The 20,214-nt window shown below is 44.3% G+C and overlaps 1 protein-coding gene across 3 annotated transcripts in view; it reads left to right on the top strand.

Moving 5' to 3' along the window:
- Window positions 1–1,021: 1,021 nt before the first annotated feature.
- Window positions 1,022–20,214, top strand: part of LOC118383741 (platelet-derived growth factor receptor beta-like) — a 41,560-nt gene continuing 22,367 nt past the window's right edge. For all 3 annotated transcript variants that reach the window (XM_052488173.1, XM_052488174.1, XM_052488172.1), the window contains exon 1: window positions 1,022–1,422. The gene's annotated coding sequence lies outside the window, so the exon portion shown is untranslated. The remainder of the gene's footprint in view (window positions 1,423–20,214) is intronic.

Raw genomic sequence — 20,214 nt, 5'->3', positions numbered from 1 at the left:
CATTTCCCTGTTGGACCACTAGGTTTTATGGGTATTATGACACCTCCAGTGTGGGGATCTATTGCGAGTGTACCCATGCGTTTACCAGTCAAATTGTCAGGGTTAGCGCGTCCAATTCTATTCATTCTATTTTGATGTGTGCTGCTGCTGCAAGAGCAACAACGTTTCATAATGTTGTTGAGTCCATGCTACTGCAGAAAAAGACTCAACCGCACGCATGCCCGGCCACCCCGTCTTCTTTCCATTTTAAAACGGTTATTTTTATGACGATGGGAGAGAGAGCGAGACACAGAAAGAAACAGAGGCAGGGGGGTGAGATGAAGAGAGGGAAGGTGTGACTGTAAGAGAGAGACATTCTTTCAAGTTGAAAACAGAGCTCCTATGCACCATACAAACCTCCTGTGGTCTCAAACCTGCTGTTCTCTCTCTTTCATACTTTATGCAGCTGGGGTGAATATTACAGAAAGTGAAGCTGAGTTATTCCACTGAGAGAAAGAGAGACTTGTTTTTTATTTTATTTCTATAGCCTGGCACTGAGGTGTTTTCTTGTGGACCTCTCTCTCTCTCTCTCTCTCTCTCTCTCTCTCTCTCTCTCTCTCGTTCTCTCTCTTTCTCCCTCTCTCTCTTTCTACCTTTCTCTCTCTTTCTCCCTCTTTCTCTATCTCTCTTTCTCCTCTCTCTTTCTCTCTCTCTCTCTAACTCTTGTGCTTATTTTGACTCCTAGGTGTAGTCCAGTCCTGTTGCTAGTGGAGACTGTCGGAACTGCTACAGTTACACCTCAAAACAAATCCCTTCAGTGTGTTTTTCTCTTACTCTTTTCCTCAGTTATCCCCTTCTCTCTACATCTCGCCCTCTGTCTTCCTCCCTGGCCCTCCCTCCCCCCTCTCACTCTCTCTCTCTCTCCCTCCATCTCTCTCCCCCTCTCCGTGTGTTAGAGGCTCAACAGTTGTGGACCACTGACACTATCCTCTGAGAGAGAGACAGAGTGTATGTCTCTGTTCACTGTTCGGCAGAGCAGTAGGCTGGCTTTATCAGTGTGTGAGAGGAGAGGAGCGGAGCGGAGTGGAGAGGAGAGGAGAGGAGAGGCGATCCCCTGTGATGTGACTATGTAACCAGAGAGCTCAGAGTGGTCCCTCCTCTGGTGGAACTCCCAGGACACTGGAGAGTAACTCTAACCCACAACACTACAGCCCTGCACTTCAGAGGGATCTAGTCCAACCCCTAAAAACACAACTGGCTGGAGACTCCGTCCTCAGAAGGCGACTGACCGCCGGCTAGAGCACTTCTCTGATAGAGAGAGCGTTGGAGAGAAAGAGAAAAAGAGGGAGAGAGAAGAAAAGAGGGAGAGAGAAAAAGAGACACTAACAGAGACTCGATTATGTTTTAGGAGCCAAGACACAGCAGAGAACTGATACAGTGAAGGTAAGAGGATATCCCGTCTTATTGGCTCTTTACAGTTTTCTCACCTTGACTAACACATGTTTTACAGCTATAATAGAGACTGATTTACTGGACATGAAGGAAGTGTAAATAAAAATCAGTCGAGACAGAGATCCCATTAGAAGTAATCCAACTAATGTGTGTCACCTCAGTCACCTCAGTCATGCACTACTGTACTGTAGCTGTCCACAACTGGATAATGCCATCTCGTCTTAAAACATATTTATTCTACAATGATTGTCAAAGGATATTTATTTATTTTTGCTGAATTGTGCATACCGAAATGTCTGTTTAATATCATGAAATATCTTGTCAGACTTACACCCTTGTGAATGTGTGTGTGTGTGTGTGTGTGTGTGTGTGTGTGTGTGTGTGTGTGTGTGTGTGTGTGTGTGTGTGTGTGTGTGTGTGTGTGTGTGTGTGTGTGTGTGTGTGTGTGTGTGTGTGTGTGTGTGTGTGTGTTGGGGGTATGCTTGTGATGCTTACACTTGTATGCACATTCTACACATTTGAATGTCTATGGAGTGACGAACCTGAGTCAACAACACCTTGGTTGTAGAGGTATTTTACAACATGGTGGAGCATCTCTGTACACATGTCTGTTTGTCTGTCGCCGCCACGGAACTTTAACAATGTTTACATTCTCACTATAGACGATACGCTTGACAAGGAGTCCCGGGGTGTCTGACACACACACACACGAACGCACACACTGTGTACCTTGGCCACTTTGTGCGTTAGTGCTAAAGGGGCTGTTTGTACAGCTCTCTCAACTCACCCTCGGTGAAGCGCCGGTCCCCACCAGTGAATCATTGGTGCCCTACATCCCTGTGTGAATGACCTTAACAGAATCAATCTTGTACGCATAGCTACACAGGGGAGCCACTCACAGCCATGGAGCATTATCATAGCGTCATTCACGTCATTGGAGTCCTCAGTCTTCAGTTGAGGAGACAACTCTGTGTTGTTAAACCACATAGTGTTTCCCGGGAGCCCAGTGTGGCAGAGGAGGCTGGTGGGGGGAGCTATAGGAGGATGTGCTCATTGTAGTGCCTGGAATGGAATGGACTCAAACGTGTGGTTTCCATATGTTTGATGTGTTTAATACGGTTCCATTTGTTCTATTCCAGCCGTTCCAATGAGCACGTCCTCCTATAGTTCCTCCCACCAGCCTCCTCTGGTGTGTGTATGTGTGTGTATCTTTCGGAGGGGTTGGGTTGAAAGCGGAAGTCACATTTTGTCTGGAGCTTGTGTGCATTTGACCAATAAAGTGTTCATGTTAATAAGTGTACTACGTAGTTTAAACTCTGTTCGTGGTGAGCGTGTGGCTCTTGCAAACCAGTGAGTTGTATCTGTGTCATCCCGCCATAGAAGAGACATGCATAGGAACATACTGCTCTCTGACTCATCCCCACAGACCCCATCACTGTGGAGGTCTCCGTTGTTGAGCTGGCATACATATGACATACTGCAGGGTTATAGTAGTCATCTCTTCTCATAACACAAACATGTGTGGAATGTTACTCTGTCATCCAACAGACGTTGTCCTCCTGAGACTGCTTATCCATGACTACGTGCTCTAAGCGTTTGGTATGCCGGTGTAGTGCCACAAACAGACAACACTCAAGCACTGTAATGCAAATGGTTCCTTTTGATAGAACCGATGTTAGTATGTTTTATGTTGTCTCCCTTCCTCTTTGAAGGACAGTTCTTTATCTTGGGAAACCATCTTGTCACGAGACGTTTGGATATTTATTGCATGCATCTTAAAGAATTGTGTTCATATTATTTTAGAATGAATGTTTTAATGTATTGTTTTATAATTCTCCTCTATCTTAGAGCAGTTTATCACTCACATGCTATGTTAAACCTACGCTAAATCTATTCTCTCTCACGTTCTAAAACGTCCAAAAGTTTAAATTAAGACAAGTTTTGAGCGTTGTGGGGATTTTTTCTTACAGTGTGTCAGGGGGTTGGTATGTTGGGGAGAGAGAGAGTTCTCCCTGCTCTGATGTAGTACTACACTCTGGAAAAAAGGTGCTATCTAGAACCTAAAAGGGTTCTTCGGCTGTCCCCATAGGATAACCCTTTGAAGAACCCTTTTTTGGTTACAACACAGAGGGTTCTACATGGAACTAAAAGGTTCTACCGGGAACTAAAAGGGGTTCTACCTGGAACCAAAATTGGTTATTCTATGGGGACAGCCGAAGAACCCTTTTGCTACCCTTTTTTCTAAGAGTGTACAGACCTCCCCTCTCCCCTTTCCTCTCTCCCTTTCCTCTCCCCTCCTCTAAACCCCTTCCCTCTCCTCCCATCCCTTCCCCTCCCCTCCTCTAAACCCCTTCCCTCTCCTCCCATCCCTTCCTCTCCCCTCCTCTAAACCCCTTCCCTCTCCTCCCATCCCTTCCTCTCCCCTCCTCTAAACCCCTTCCCTCTCCTCCCATCCCTTCCTCTCCCCTCCTCTAAACCCCTTCCCTCTCCTCCCATCCCTTCCCCTCCCCTCCTCTAAACCCCTTCCCTCTCCTCCCATCCCTTCCTCTCCCTCCTCTAAACCCCTTCCCTCTCCTCCCATCCCTTCCTCTCCCCTCCTCTAAACCCCTTCCCTAAACCCCCTCCTCCCCCATCCCTTCCTCTCCCCCCTCCTCTAAACCCTTAAACCCCCCTCCTCCTCCCATCCCTTCCTCTCCCTCCTCTAAACCCCTTCCCTCTCCTCCCTAAATCCCATCCTCTCTCTCCTCCTCTAAAACCCCTTCCCTCTCCTCCCATCCCATCCTCCCTCCCCCTCCTCTAAACCCCTTCCCTCTCCTCCCATCCCATCCTCCCATCCCTTCCCTCCCCCTCTAAACCCCTTCCCCCCTCCCATCCCCTCTCCCCTCCCCATCCCTTCCCATCATCTCCCCTCCTCTAAACCCCTTCCCCTCCTCCCTCCCATAAACCCCTTCCCTTCCTCCCATCCCATCCTCTCCCCTCCTCTAAACCCCTTCCCTCTCCTCCCATCCCATCCTCTCCCCTCCTCTAAACCCCTTCCCTCTCCTCCCATCCCATCCTCTCCCCTCCTCTAAACCCCTTCCTCTCCTCCCATCCCTTCTTCTCCTCCTCCTTTCCTCCCCTCCCCTCCCCTCCCCTCCCCTCCTCCGCTCCCCTCCCCCATTGGTCGTCAGCTGTGTCCCAGCTCTCAGAGCAGTGCTTCCTAGGTGCCAGCTAAATTGAGAAATGTGCTTTACATTATGGCCATGCAGAAGACATGCAGTGTATCTAATTCAACAGGCGGCTCACAGACACTACCCCATACGGTCTGAAGTACCAGTGTGGTAACTTATAGCTACAAGTTTTGCAGCAAATTGAATAAGCCCCATGCTGTCTATACAGTGATTGATATTTTTCAGTCAAAGCAATACTTGTTTAGAATCAAGAACATACACTAATGCTGTTTAGATATTGGTACTAATAAAGGCTACCACTTGGCATTTAGCTCTCTCTCTCTAAGTGTTGCCATTTAAACTTTTACTCCAACACAAGCCTTACAGTAGAGATCAACACTGCAAGCCTCATCTTCCTGTTATCCCCAGAACAAATAATTTGTCAATCATCTCCCAGTGGTCAATCATCCATTGATTCATTATGTATGACCTTCATACTTCTGGACTAAGAGATACCACTCTGACTCCAGTAAGGCCAGAGCCCGCTACTCCAAGCATATGCCTTCCTCCTCCTCATTCTCCTCCTCACTCCTCGTCCTCATCCTCCTCCTCCACCTCCCTGCTCGTCCTCCCTCCTCCTCCCCTCATTCTCCTCCTCTACCTCCTCCTACTCCTCCTACTCCTCATCTTCCCTCCTCCTCCTCATTCTCCTCCTTCTCCCTCCTCCTCCCTCCTGCTCCTCCTCCTCCTCCCCCCTCCTCCTGCTCCTCAGTACTAACCATTCCGCTGACAGTCATTAGAACACAGACCACCAATGACCACTCTTCTACATCCGACCTCCTCCTCCTCCTCCACCACCTCCCTCCTCCTCCTCCCTCCTTCCTCAGTACTAACCATTCCACTGACAGAGTCATTAGAACATAGGCCACTAATGACCACTCCTTTCTGTCCCACCTCCCACACAACAACACTAAGAGAAGCAGCTGCATCATATCTGAGAGAGGGTGTGCCAGCTATCGAGCTGTGGAGGAGGACATTAGAAATAGGGTTCATAAAAGCTTAATTACAGAGTAATAAGGTTCCGTAACAGAGTAATAAGGCTTTGTAACAGAGTAATAACACAGAGTACTCCCAAGTGGCGCAGCGGTCTAAGGCACTGCCTCTCAGTGCAAGAGGTGTCACTACAGTCCCCGGTTTGGATCCAGGCTGTATCACATCCGGCCGAGTCCCATTGTCACAACTCCCGCTGAAGTTGGTCCCTCTCCTTGTTTGGGCGGCGTTCGGTGGACGAAGTCACCGACCTTCTAGCCATCGCTGATCCACTTTTCATTTTCCATTGGTTTTGTCTTGTCTTCCATCTCACCTGGTTCCAATTCCATCAATTACATGTTGTGTATTTAACCCTCTGTTCCCCCCCATGTCCTTGTCGGTAATTGTTTCTTGTAGTGCTTATGCTTGGTGAGCAGGTATTTACCAGGTTCTGTTTGACCCATTTATTGTATTGTTCTGTTGACGGTGGTTTATGGATATTAAACGACACCGTTGTAAATCAATTTTCGCTCTCCTGCGCCTGACTTCTCTGCCGCCAGTACGCACCTCACTACACCCATAGGGCGGCTTACAATTGGTCCAGCGTCGTCCGGGTCATTGTAAATAACAATTTAGGTTTAATTTAAATTAAACATATTTTTAAAAATAAGGCTTTGTTACAGAGTAATACGGCTTTGTCTTAGGGATGGAAAGACAAAATAACCACTGTATGAGTATCTTAATAAAAACAGAAAAATGATTGTTTCATTTGAATATGTCTAATCTGTAAGGTCAGTTGACCCCCAGAGACTAAAGCTGCTGTGATGCACAAACATCTCTCTCTTGTCTCTCTCTCTCTAGATATATTTGATCTCTCTCTCTCTCTCTCTCTCTCTCTCTTTAATAGTTGATTCTCATGCATATGTTTTTCTCTTTATTCTCCCAGACTCTCTTTGGCCTGCTCCAAGTGGTTTATATCATCTCATTTTGAAGAGGGTGGTTTCTCATCTCCTACCCTCTCTCTCTCATCTCCATTTTGGATAGATAATTCTCTCTCTCTCTTCTCTCTGATTTCTGACTGCTCTCTTTTTTGTGTAGTGTATTTCTGTATTGTTTTAGTGATTCTCTAACTCTCCTCTCTCTCTCTCTCTCCATTCTTCTCCCTCTCTCTCTCTCTCTCTCTCTGACATTTCTCTCTCTCTCCTCTCATTCTTCTCTCTCTTGACTCTCTCTCTCTGCTGTATTGTTGGAAGCTGCCATGGAAAACTAGATGAATTTAAAGCCAGTCAGAGCTGTAATTGTATTCATCTGTTTCTTTTTCTTTCCTTTATTTGGGGTGTGTGTGTGTAGGTGTCCTCTATTTCTCACGGGGCCGGGGAAGGTTATAGGATGGGGGGGGTCTGCTATTCCTTTAAGTGTTTGGGCTGGGGGTGAGGGGTGTTTGACTTGCCAGATGGGAAGGGCTTAGTGAAGTGGGATGAGGGTGTAGAGGGGAGAGGGCTGGGGTTAGTTTTCAGTGTCTACATCCGGTATTGTCCCTCTGAGTGGGAAGACTTCACTAAGGGTTCAGTTGTCATTTTACTGGAACTCTGCCCTTAGTCTTTTTATAACATTATATCGTTGGCTGGCCTCACAGACACAAATGATGATGTCCCATTGGAAGTGATAGATAGATAGATAGATAGATAGATAGATAGATAGATAGATAGATAGATAGATAGATAGATAGATAGATAGATAGATAGATAGATAGATTTTTCCTTGTTAATGCTTTTCAAGCCTTTTCCTTCATTTTGTTTTTCAAATGAGCCGCAAACAAGATCATTAATCAGATATCAAACATCAGCCACATCTGAAGACTAGCACCCCTTTAAAACACTGGTTTTACCATAACCCCCTCATTTCCCCTCCTCTCCTACCATCCCCTCTCCTCTCCTACCTTCTCTCCTCCTCTCCCCTCCTCTCCTACCCTCTCCTCTCCCCTCCTCTCCTCTCAGTTCCCCTCCTCTCCACTCCTCTCCTCTCCCTTCTCTCCTACCTTATCATCTCCTCTCCTCTCCTACCCTCTCCTCTTCCCTCCTCTCCTACCCTCTCTTCTCCTCTTCCCTCCTCTTCCCTCCTCTTCCCTCCTCTTCCCTACTCTACTCTACTCTACTCTACTCTACTCTACTCTACTCTACTCTACTCTACTCTACTCTACTCTACTCTACTCCACTCTACTCCACTCTACTCTACTCTACTCCACTCTACTCTACTCTACTCTACTCTACTCTACTCTACTCTACTCCACTCCACTCCCCTCCCCTCCCCTCCCCAGCCTTCTCGACAGCATTTTCAGCTTCATGTATATAGGAGCTAGCCTGAACCCACAACTTCCCAAACAACAAGTCTGACACACTTCTGTTGCGGTAGGGCCCTTCAGTTCAGACACCAGATATGTTTACCCATGATAATCCAACACCACTACGGTGAATTTTGAGAAGGGGAAAAATTAGAGCAAGGGACTTTTTGTTAACATATCAGTTTCTTTGCATTCCTCTAATGTCTCGTTCAATTTGCATCTTGGACTTTGATAGTAATGTTGTGATTTAGGGGGAACAGCTGGAGTGGTGCATTAATCAACGTCCCTAGCTTACACTACCACACTACCACCTGTGCCACGAAGGTGCAGACATCTTGGCAGAAGCTGTAGTACACGTACTGTACAGAGATGGAAGTTACAGTGCGTTCGGAAAGTATTCAGACCCCTTGACTTTTTCCACATTTTCTATTACGTTAAAGCCTTATTATAAAATGCATTAAATAAATACAAATCCTCAGCAATCTACAGACAATACCCTATAATGACAATGCAAAAACAGGTTTTTATTAATCAGAAGTACCTTATTTACGTAAGTATTCAGACCCTTTGCTATGAGACTCGAAATGGAGCTCAGATGCATCCTGTTTCCATTGATCATCCTTGAGATGTTTATACATCTTGATTGGAGTTCACCTGTGGTAAATTCAATTGATTGATTGGACATGCACTGTCAACTTTGGGACCATATATGGACAGGTCCCACAGTTGACAGTGCATGTCAGAGCAAAAACCAAGCCATGAGGTCAAATTAATTGTCTGTAGAGCTCAGAGACAGGATTTTGTCGAGGCACAGATCTGGGGAAGGGTACCAAAATATTTCTACAGCATTGAAGGAACTCAAGAACACAGTTGCCTACATCATTCGGAATTGGAAGAAGTTTGGAACCACCAAGACTCTTCCTAGAGCAGATCGCCTGGCCAAACTGAGTAATTGGGTGAGGGAGGTGACTAAGAACCTCATGGTCACTCTGACAGAGCTCCAGAGTTCCTCTGTGGAGATTGGAGAACCTTCCAGAAGGACAACTATCTCTGCAGCATTCCACTAATCAGGCCTTTATGGTAGAGTGGCCAGACGGAAGCCACTCCTCAATAAAAGGCACATGACAGCCTGCTTAGAGTTCGCCAAAAGGCACCTAAAGACTCTCAGACCATGAGAAACAAGATTCTCTGGTCTGATGAAACCAAGATTGAACTCTTTGGCCTGAATGCCAAACTTCACGTCTGGAGGAAACCTGGCACCATCCCTAAGGTGAAACATGGTGGTGGCAGCATCATGCTGCAGGGATGTTTTTCAGTGGCAGGGAGACTAGTCAGGATCGAGGCAAAGATGAACAAATCAAAGTACAGAGAGATCCTTGATGAACACCTGCTCCAGAGCGCTCAGGACCTCAGAATGGCGCAAAGGTTCCCCTTTCAACAGGACAATGACCCTAAGCACACAGACAAGACAACGCAGGAGTGACTTCGGGACAAGTCGCTGAATGTCCTTGAGTGGCCCAGCCAGAGCCTGGACTTGAACCCGATTTGAAAATCTCTGGAGAGACCTGAAAACAGCTGTGCAGCAACACTCCCCATCCAACCTGATGGAGCTTGAGAGGATCTGCAGAGAGGAATGGGAGAAACTACAGGTGTGCAAAGACTCTAGGCTGTAATCGCTGCCAAAGGTGCTTCAACAAAGTACTGCGTAAAGTGTCTGAATAATTATGTAAATGTGATATTTCAGTTGTTGTTGTTTTATATATTTGCAGAAATTTGGGGGAAAAACAGTTTTTTCTTTGTCATTATGGGGTATTGTGTGTAAATTGATGAGGGAATAAAACAATTCAACCAATTTTAGAATAAGGCTGTAACGTAAGAAATTGTGAAAAAGTCAAGGGGGTCTGAATACTGCACTGTAACAGTTAGTCTGTAGAAGATTATCTGTGTGACCCTTACCAAAAGGTCAGTAGTATAATTGCTGGAAAGCTAAGATCCGTTAGGCTTGTAGAGCTAAGAGTTAACAAGGTGTTGTTGGTCCTATAAACACAAGTTACAGTTCATTTGCCAAAGACACTGCGACACAGTGTGAGGCAACTTTCAGTAGTGCGAAAAATGTATGGAATTTCCGCGATGGTGAAGTCTTTCTGGTTTAGTCTGTGTTGTCTGGCACTTCTGAAGCCGTTCTTACAGCCATGATCAAACCCAAAGTGCAAACCTAATAATAAATGCGTCACTTGTAGAAATAGGTCAATTCAAGAATGTTAAACAACTGTCATGTAGATGTATCTGCAATAGAATACATCTGTGTTCCAGTGACATGTTGTTTACACACTACAGTTATGGATGGAAAATGGTCCTACACTAGTAGTGTTACTTATATCCCCTCTCACAGACTGACAGAGTGGTTATGGTACAGGTGGCATATGTTCATTTGACTCGTTTCTCACAGCTTGAAAACAAAACTGCATCAACAGGAAATGTGAATCATTATGTGGATTATAATTAACTGACATTGTTGTAGGGGTTCATACATTTCTTCGTCAGGGCAAATCAAGTCAGACCTTTTTAAGCGGAAATAAAAAATATTTTTTTAAACCTTGAATATACTACAAGTTTGGATGTCCTACTGGAAATTCTCTGTGAGAATAGTGAGGTACTGTACTGTATAGACCACGCACCCAGTGCCACAGTAGATGAAATGTACTGCCGTGTACAGTATGTATAGCATGCTGAAGATACTATATATCTGGACTGAAATCTCACACAAAAATCTCCCTATTTTGGGTGTGGGTTTGGGCATGTCAGACCTTAGTTTTACTGTCTCTCCTTACCCACTGGGCAAGAACTGGCTGAATCAACTTGGTTAGCATGTCATTTAACAGCAAAAAGTTAATGTGATGACATTGAATCAACGTGGAAAACTGATTGGATTTGCAAAAAGTCATCAACATCAGGGAATTGACTCTTACCCCCCCAACTAATTCAAGTTAGTTGAAAACTCAATATAAATTCAAACTAGATGTTGAAATGACATCTGTGCCCAGTGGGTAAGTCAAAGAGGATAAGACTTAGGTTGAGGCAGCGTTAGGTGAGAGAGGGGGGCTGGAAGCAGTTCATTGTGGTTCAGATGCTCAGAGACCAGGAGTCTTGTCTCAGGGGGATTGAGTTCCTCTGTGAGGAATGATAAAAAAAAGAGGCTTATTTTAACAAGGACTCTCTGGATAAAACATTTTTTCCCACAGACTATGCCAAGGGCCTGCTTTAGGGTCAATGTCAGAGACTGACTCTGTTATCTCAAGAGGGCTCCAGAAAGAGCTGGGGGATGACAATGATGTGTACACGTATGCTACTATTAGTTTTGTGATTTGGAAGTTGTCCCCTCCATGTACTGTATAGTTTTTGCTGTTAGTCATACTATTGACCACTACACTAGTTATATCACTGCACAGTTCTGTAATGAAAAAAAGGTGACCACAAAGTTCTAGAGGTTTGCTTTGTTCCTGTCTTGTACACATGTTGAGGATAGACAGTAAGCTTTGTGTTTGTTCTCTGTATTGTATCATAAACTGTGTTCAGCCTGTAAGTGTGTCACCTCTCTGTTTTGTTTGTAACGTCTGAGGTTGTGTTCTATTATCTCTTGTTCTTCTGTTCCACAATGTGTTTGATCTGATTCATATTCTGTCCCTTGTGTTGTCCTGTGTCGAGTTTTCACGTTGGAATGTGTTGATTTGTCTGTTTCAACCTGTCTTGTCCTTTGTGTTGTGCTTCTCTCTGTCTCTAGTTTTCTTGTGCCGTGTTCAGTCTCTGGTCTGTGCTGTGTTCAGTCTCTGGTCTGTGCCGTGTTCAGTCTCTGGTCTGTGCCGTGTTCAGTCTCTGGTCTGTGCTGTGTTCAGTCTCTGGTCTGTGCTGTGTTCAGTCTCTGGTCTGTGCCGTGTTCAGTCTCTGGTCTGTGCTGTGTTCAGTCTCTGGTCTGTGCTGTGTTCAGTCTCTGGTCTGTGCTGTGTTCAGTCTCTGGTCTGTGCTGTGTTCAGTCTCTGGTCTGTGCTGTGTTCAGTCTCTGGTCTGTGCTGTGTTCAGTCTCTGGTCTGTGCTGTGTTCAGTCTCTGGTCTGTGCTGTGTTCAGTCTCTGGTCTGTGCTGTGTTCAGTCTCTGGTCTGTGCTGTGTTCAGTCTCTGGTCTGTGCTGTGTTCAGTCTCTGGTCTGTGCTGTGTTCAGTCTCTGGTCTGTGCCGTGTGTCTCCTGTGTCTGTGCGTGTTCAGTCTCTGGTCTGTGCCGTGTTCAGTCTCTGGTCTGTGCCGTGTTCAGTCTCTGGTCTGTGCTGTGTTCAGTCTCTGGTCTGTGCTGTGTTCAGTCTCTGGTCTGTGCTGTGTTCAGTCTCTGGTCTGTGCCGTGTTCAGTCTCTGGTCTGTGCTGTGTTCAGTCTCTGGTCTGTGCCGTGTTCAGTCTCTGGTCTGTGCCGTGTTCAGTCTCTGGTCTGTGCTGTGTTCAGTCTCTGGTCTGTGCCGTGTTCAGTCTCTGGTCTGTGCTGTGTTCAGTCTCTGGTCTGTGCTGTGTTCAGTCTCTGGTCTGTGCCGTGTTCAGTCTCTGGTCTGTGCTGTGTTCAGTCTCTGGTCTGTGCTGTGTTCAGTCTCTGGTCTGTGCTGTGTTCAGTCTCTGGTCTGTGCCGTGTTCAGTCTCTGGTCTGTGCTGTGTTCAGTCTCTGGTCTGTGCTGTGTTCAGTCTCTGGCCTGTGCTGTGTTCAGTCTCTGGTCTGTCTGGTCTGTGCCGTGTTCAGTCTCTGGTCTGTGCTGTGTTCAGTCTCTGGTGCCGTGTTCAGTCTCTGGTCTGTCTCTGGTCTGTGTGTTCAGTCTCTGGTCTGTGCTGTGTTCAGTCTCTGGTCTGTGCTGTGTTCAGTCTCTGGTCTGTGCTGTGTTCAGTCTCTGGTCTGTGCTGTGTTCAGTCTCTGGTCTGTGCTGTGTTCAGTCTCTGGTCTGTGCTCAGTCTCTGTTCTGTGCTCAGTCTCTGTTCTGTGCAGTCTCTGGTCTGTGCTGTGTTCAGTCTCTGGCCTGTGTTCAGTCTCTGGTCTGTGCTGTGTTCAGTCTCTGGTCTGTGCTGTGTTCAGTCTCTGGTCTGTGCTTTGTTCAGTCTCTGGCCTGTGCTGTGTTCAGTCTCCGGCCTGTGCTGTGTTCAGTCTCTGGTCTGTGCTTTGTTCAGTCTCTGGCCTGTGCTGTGTTCAGTCTCTGGCCTGTGCTGTGTTCAGTGTCTGGCCTGTGCTGTGTTCAGTCTCTGGCCTGTGCTATGTGTCTGGCCAGTGGTCTCCGTGGTCTGCAGCATCACTGATTCATCACCCCCTCACACCCACACAGGGCTGCATGTTTCCCCATACAGGAAGTCAAGGCTCTCCAGATGTGCTCAGAAAAGCTTTTTGGAAACATTTCTGTCTTTTGTTCTTGAACGTCTTTTTTTTTGTTTCAAACACTGCTTCCCGCTTCCCCTCGGGACACACTCACTCAGTAAGGAAAACTCTCGGTTGAAAATGTGATTGGGAAAGTGGTTCCCACCTCATCATATACTGACTGCAACATCATTGCCAGATGTCTAACTCAAACACGGCACAGTATATATAGATAATCCCCAGAGATACAGAAAGTTTAAAGGCTGCCGAGGGAAGTCAGTTTACACACTAACTGTATCCTGGCCTGTGCATGGGCCTGGCCGCCTGCATGCTCCCTGGTGGGGTGGGTCGAACCATCTTCCATGTCAGGGGGATGGGGGGGGTGACACTTTGAGTGTGGTGGGGTTAGTAATGAATGCTGGGAATACCAGCATCCCTGGGAAAATGTACGCTCTGGGAACACAGTTTATTCTGCATGGGGATTACAATGACATCTCTAACGCAAACACTTTTCTTCACCCATGGCCAATGGGGGAATGGGACATCAAGTACTAGATCACTGTATTTGACCACTTAAGCCTGATAACACCCTTCAATTGTAGCATCCCAATGAAGAAAGAACATTGCTTACCATGGAAACAAATTATAATTGTGACATCAAGCAGCTTTTACTGTTTCTAACATAAGACCTATAAGCTTGCTAAACAAACTGTTGGAAAAAATTGTTTGACCAAATACAATGCTATTTCTCTGTAAACAAATTAACAACAGACTTTCAGCATGCTTATAAAGAAGGACACTCAACATGTACTGCACTGACACAAATGACTGATGATTGGTTAAAATATATTGATAATAGATTGTGGGAGCTGTACTGTTAGATTTCAGTGCAGCCTTTGATATTTTTGACCATAACCTGTTGCTGAGAAAATGTATGTGTTATGGCTTTTCAAACTCTGCCATATCGTAGATTCAGAGCTATCTATCTCATAGAACTCAAAAGGTTTTCTTTAACTTCTTATGAGCAGGTGGGACGGTCGGAACCCCTCGAGAACATTCCGCTGAAATTCCAAAATATTTTTTAGGAATATGTAACACATTAACAAGTCCAATACAGCAAATGAAAGATAAACTTCTTGTTAATCTACCCATCGTGTCCAATTAAAAAAAATGCTTTACAGCTAAAGCACAACATATGATTATGTTAGATCACTGCCAAGTCAAAATAACACAGCCATTTTTCCAGCCAAAGATAGGAGTCACAAAAAGCAGAAATATATATGAATCACTAAACTTTGATGATCTTCATCAGATGACACTCATAGGACATCATGTTACACAATACATGTATGTTTTGTTCGATAATATGCATAATTATATCCAAAAATCTCTGATTACATTGGCGCCTTATGTGCAGTAATGTTTTGATTCCAAAACATCCGGTGATTTTGCAGAAATACCCAAAATAAACATTGATAAAAGATACTAGTGTTATTCATAGAATTAAAGATAGACTTCTCCTTAATGCAACCGCTGTGTCAGATTTCATTTTTATTTTTACGGAAAAAGAATAATCTGAGAACGGCAATCAGAACCCAAAACAGCCAGAGGAATATCCGCCATGTTGGACTCAAGAGAAGTCAGAAATAGCATTATAAATATTCACTTACCTTTGATGATCTTCATCAGAAGGCACTCCAAGGAATCCCAGTTTGACAATAAATGACTGATTTGTTCCATAAAGTCCATCATTTATGTCCAAATAGCCACTTGTTGTTAGCGTGTTCAGCCCAGTAATCCATCTTCATGAGGCGCAGGCACTTCATCCAGACAAAAACTCTAAAAGTTCCGTTACAGTCCTTTAGAAACATGAAACATGAAGATGATGATTTTAACATAAAACATCAATAATGTTCCAACCGGAGAATTCCTTTGTCTTCAGAAAAGCATTGGAACGAGAGGTAACTCTGTCGGGAGCGCGCGTCATGACACCAAGGCTCTCTGCCAGACCACTGACTCAAAGAGGTCTCATGAGCCCCTCCTTTATAGTAGAATCCTCAAACCAGTTTCTAAAGACAGTTGACATCTAGTGGAAGCCCTAGGAAGTGCAACCTCATCCATATCTCAATGTGTATTCGGTAGGTCAAGCTTTGAAAACTACAAACCTCAGATGTCCCACTTCCTGGTTGGATTTTTCTCAGGTTTTCGCCTGCCATATGAGTTCTGTTATACTCACAGACATCATTCAAAGTGTCAGAGTGTTTTCTATCCAACACTACTAATAATATGCATATATTAGCATCTAGGACAGAGTAGGAGGCAGTTCACTCTGTGCACGCTATTCATCCAAAAGTGAAAATGCTGCCCCTTATCCCAAAAAGGTTAACTTCTTGTTTATCCAGCCGCTGTGTCAGATTTCAAAAAGGTTTTACAGCAAAAGCAAACCATGTGATTATCCGAGGACAGCGCCCCGCATACAAACAAATGAAAATCATATTTCAACCAGGCAGGTGCGCACAAAAGTCAGAAATAGCGATATAAATCATGCCTTACCTTATAAGATCTTCTTCAGTTGGCACTCCAAAATGTCCCAGAAACATCACAAATGGTCCTTTTGTTCGATAATGTCCCAAAAATGTCAATTTATTTGGTGCGCTTGATTCAGAAATACACCGGTTTCAACTCGCCCAACATGCCTACAAAAATATCTAATAAATTGCCTGTAAACTTGGTCCAAACATTTCAAACAATGTTCCTAATCCAACCTCAGGTACCCTAAAATGTAAATAATCAATACAATTTAAGAAGGAATAAACTGTTTCCAATACCGGATAAAATCAACGTTCCAGTTCACGCGCATCAAAACAGTAGAGTCCACCAGGAGTGACACTTACAATGAATAGCACTACTTCTTCATTTCTCAAAAGAAAAACTTCAAACAATTCCTAAAGACTTTTGACATCTAGTGGAAGCCATAGGAACTGCAAGCAGGTTCCTAATAATAAGGGCATCCCATAGAAACCTAATTGAAAGTCCTATGACAGGGTTTCACCTGCTATATCAGTTGTTTTATACTCACAGACAATATTCTAACAGTTTTAGAAACTTTAGAGTGATTTCTATCCAAATCTACCAATTATATGCATATCCTAGCTTCTGGGCCTGAGTCACAGGCAGCTTTCTTTGGGCACGCTTTTCATTCGTGGGTGAAAATACTGCCCCGTACCCAAGAGAGATTAACAAAGAGTTGTAGTCTGTTTTGGAATGGGTGGCCAGTAATAAACTAGTCCTGAACATCTCTGAAACTAAGCGCATTGGATTTGGTACAAATCATTCCCTAAATGTTAGACCTCAGCTGAATCTGGTAATGAATGGTGTGGCTGTTAAACAAGTTGAGGAGACTAAATTACTTGGCGTTACCTTAGATTGTGAACTGTCATGGTCAAATCATATAGATGCAATGGTTGTAAAGATGGGGACAGGTCTATCCGTAAAAGAAAATGTTCTGCTTTTTTAACAGCACCCTCCAAAAACAAGTTCTGCAGGTCAAGTTTAGTCTAATCTTGATTATTGTCCAGTCATTTGGTCCAGTGCTGAGACGAAAGAGCTAGTTAAGCAGCACATGGCCCAGGACAGAGAACAAATTAAAGAAGGCATGCCGGGGCGGCAGGTTAGCCTAGTGGTTAGAGTGTTGGACGAGTAACCAGAAGGTTGCAAGTTCAAACCCCCGGGCTGACAAGGTACAAATCTGTTGTTCTGCCCCTGAACAGGCAGCACTTGAAAATAAGAATTTGTTATTAACTGACTTGCCTAGTTAAATAAAGGTTCAATAAATATAGAGCCATTATTGCATGGAACTCTGTTCCATCTCAAATAAATGGCACACCTGGTTTCAGATAAAGCAACACCTCACGGCATAACGCCTCCCCACTATTTGACCTAGATAGTTTGCGTGTATGTATTGATATGTAGTTCGGTTCTTGAGCTGTATGTATTATGTCATGTTTCAGATTTTGTGTGGACCCCAGGAGGTATAGCTGCTGCTTTTGCAACAGCTAACGGGGATCCTAACAAAATACCATAATACCAAAATACTCATACCTCCCTAATGATAACAAGATTGTACGATTCCAATTGTGGTTAGTGTGGTGATTGTGACATTGTCCAATGTTACTCAACAGTGTTGCTTCATGTGCATCAAGTCACTATGGTCCAAGTCAATGTATTTTATCCATCTCCTTTGGGATCAACAGCTTCAACTGCAGATGAACGAATTAATGAATGAATGAAATTGTATTTTTGTGTCAAATCACCAATTGGCAACCCATCCTTTATGGGATTAACTAACACATGAACAAACATTACAATAATTCACTGTGGTAATTAAATGTTCATTCTTCTTCCGGCGTTCTCTGCATTGCGGATCTCATGAAGAGTGAAACAATTTAAAATAAAATGTGAATCAATACGTAATAGTAAATAAGGTTATCCAAACAATAATTACATCCCTAGAGCAGTAAAGTAACATACATACACACACACACACACACACACACACACACACACACACACACACACACACACACACACACACACACACACACACACACACACACACACACACACACACACACACACACACACACACACACACACACACACACACACACACACACACACACACACACAGACACAGACACAGACACAGACACAGACACACACACACACACACACACACACACACACACACACACACACACACACACACACACACACACACACACACACACACACACACACACACACACACACATACATACATACATACATACATACATACATACATACATACATACATACTGTATATATACACATACCTACAGTTGAAGTGAGACGTTTACATACACCTTAGCCAAATACATTTAAACTCAGTTTTTCATAATTCCTGACATTTAATCTAAGTCAAAATTTCCTGTTTTAGGTCAATTAGGATCACCATTTTTTATTATTAGAATGTGAAATGTCAGAAAAATAGTAGAGAGAATTATTTATTTCAGCTTCATCACATTCCCGCTTCAAGGTTGGGATGGTGTTCTTCAGCTTGAAAGCCTCCCCATTTTTCCTCCAAACATAACGATGGTCATTATGGCCGAACAGTTCTATTTTTGTTTCATCAGACCAGAGGACATTTCTCCAAAAAGTATGATCTTTGTTCCCATGTGCAGTTACAAATCGTAGTCTGGCTTTTTTTTATGGCGGTTTTGGAGCAGTGGCTTCTTCCTTGCTGACTGGCCTTTCAGGTTATGTCGATATACGACTCCTTTTATCTGTGGATATAGATACTTTTGTACCTGTTTCCTCCAGCATCTTCACAAGTTCCTTTGCTGTTGTTGTGGGATTGATTTGCACTTTTCGCTCCAAAGTACGTTCATGGTGTTTATACTTGCGTACTATTGTTTGTACAGATGAACGTGGTACCTTCAAGCGTTTGGAAATTGCTCCCAAGGATGAACCAGACTTGTGGAGGTCTACAATTTCTTTTCTGAGGTCTTGGCTATTTTTTTTTACATTTTCTCATGATGTTAAGCAAAGAGGCATTGAGTTTAAAGGTAGGCCTTGAAATACATGCACAGGTACACCTCCAATTGAGTCAAATTATGTCAATTAGCCTATCAGAAGCTTCTAAAGCCATAACATAATTTTCTGGAATTTTCCAAGCTTTTTAAAGACAAACTTAGTGTATGTAAACTTCTGACCCACTGGAATTGTGATACAGTGAATTATAAGTGAAATAATCTGTCTGTAAACAATTGTTGGAAAATTGACTTGTGTCATGCACAAAGTAGATGTCCTAACCGACTTGCCAAAACTGTAGTTTGTTATCAAGAAATGGTGGAAAAACTAGTTCTAATGACTCCAACCTAAGTGTATTTAAACTTCTGAATTCAACTGTATGTCCAGGTCAAGCCTCTGAGTGAGGAATGGAGCTTTAGGAAGCGTTATGAAGCGTGATGAGAGGGTCAGAGGATCTACACTGCACATGTGTATCTTCTTACACAGTCTCACAGCCTCATTCTATAAAACCACAGAGTCCCTGATGCAGTCTGTCTTTCCCAGAAGCATGTTAATGCCCTAAGCACAAGCAGTGAGAGTGATTATCTATCCTAAGGGTCACCTCTGATGCCAACTCTAAAGACCTTTCCACTGGGATGTTTTGGCCTTCTGATCTCAGATGGTTTGTCCCGGTCAGCTCCTTAGGGTTTACTGGTCAATTTCTTCCTCAAAGACCCTCATTCAAACCAACGTCCTCACTGGACCACCAGGGAACACACCACCCTTCTCATGTCCACTACCCCCCCCTCCCCACACACACACACACACACCTCCTCTGAAGTCCTTTCAACACCTAAAACAAGATCAAACTGGCAGAGATTACAGTTTCTCATTGAAGGGTTAGGTTACATGTGGTTTGAAGTAAGATGCAAGGAATGTCATGTAATTCATTTGCAGTAAAACAGTCATTTGTTTTCTAGTGTTCCACAGCAGTTTTCCCTTGCATGCTCAATGACGTTATTAATCACTGTCATAATAGCTATAATCGGAGTTCACTCCGTGAACCAAGTGACACGTGCACTGCTGTCACCAAATTTGACACTCATCATCGTACAATCTTCAATCTTCTGTGACACTGAGGTGACATGTGTGGTTTCCCGGGTAGCCAGTCGCTCTCTGAGTGTTTTGACGCATGGCCTTCTGGGACAGCGTGACCTCTGGGCCCTGGTGGTCCTGCCACTGTCCCCAGTGGATCATCGGGCCTGGGAACGTTTCACATGAACACTGTGGGAACTTGAACTGTACTGTACACCAGTGACACAGAGGGGTGTGTGTGT

The sequence above is a fragment of the Oncorhynchus keta genome, chromosome 30, assembly GCF_023373465.1.
Source record: "Oncorhynchus keta strain PuntledgeMale-10-30-2019 chromosome 30, Oket_V2, whole genome shotgun sequence".
NCBI classification, from domain to species: Eukaryota; Metazoa; Chordata; class Actinopteri; order Salmoniformes; family Salmonidae; genus Oncorhynchus; species Oncorhynchus keta.
The sequence above is the reverse complement of the archived record's forward strand: the minus strand, read 5'-3'. Positions and strand labels throughout refer to the sequence as shown.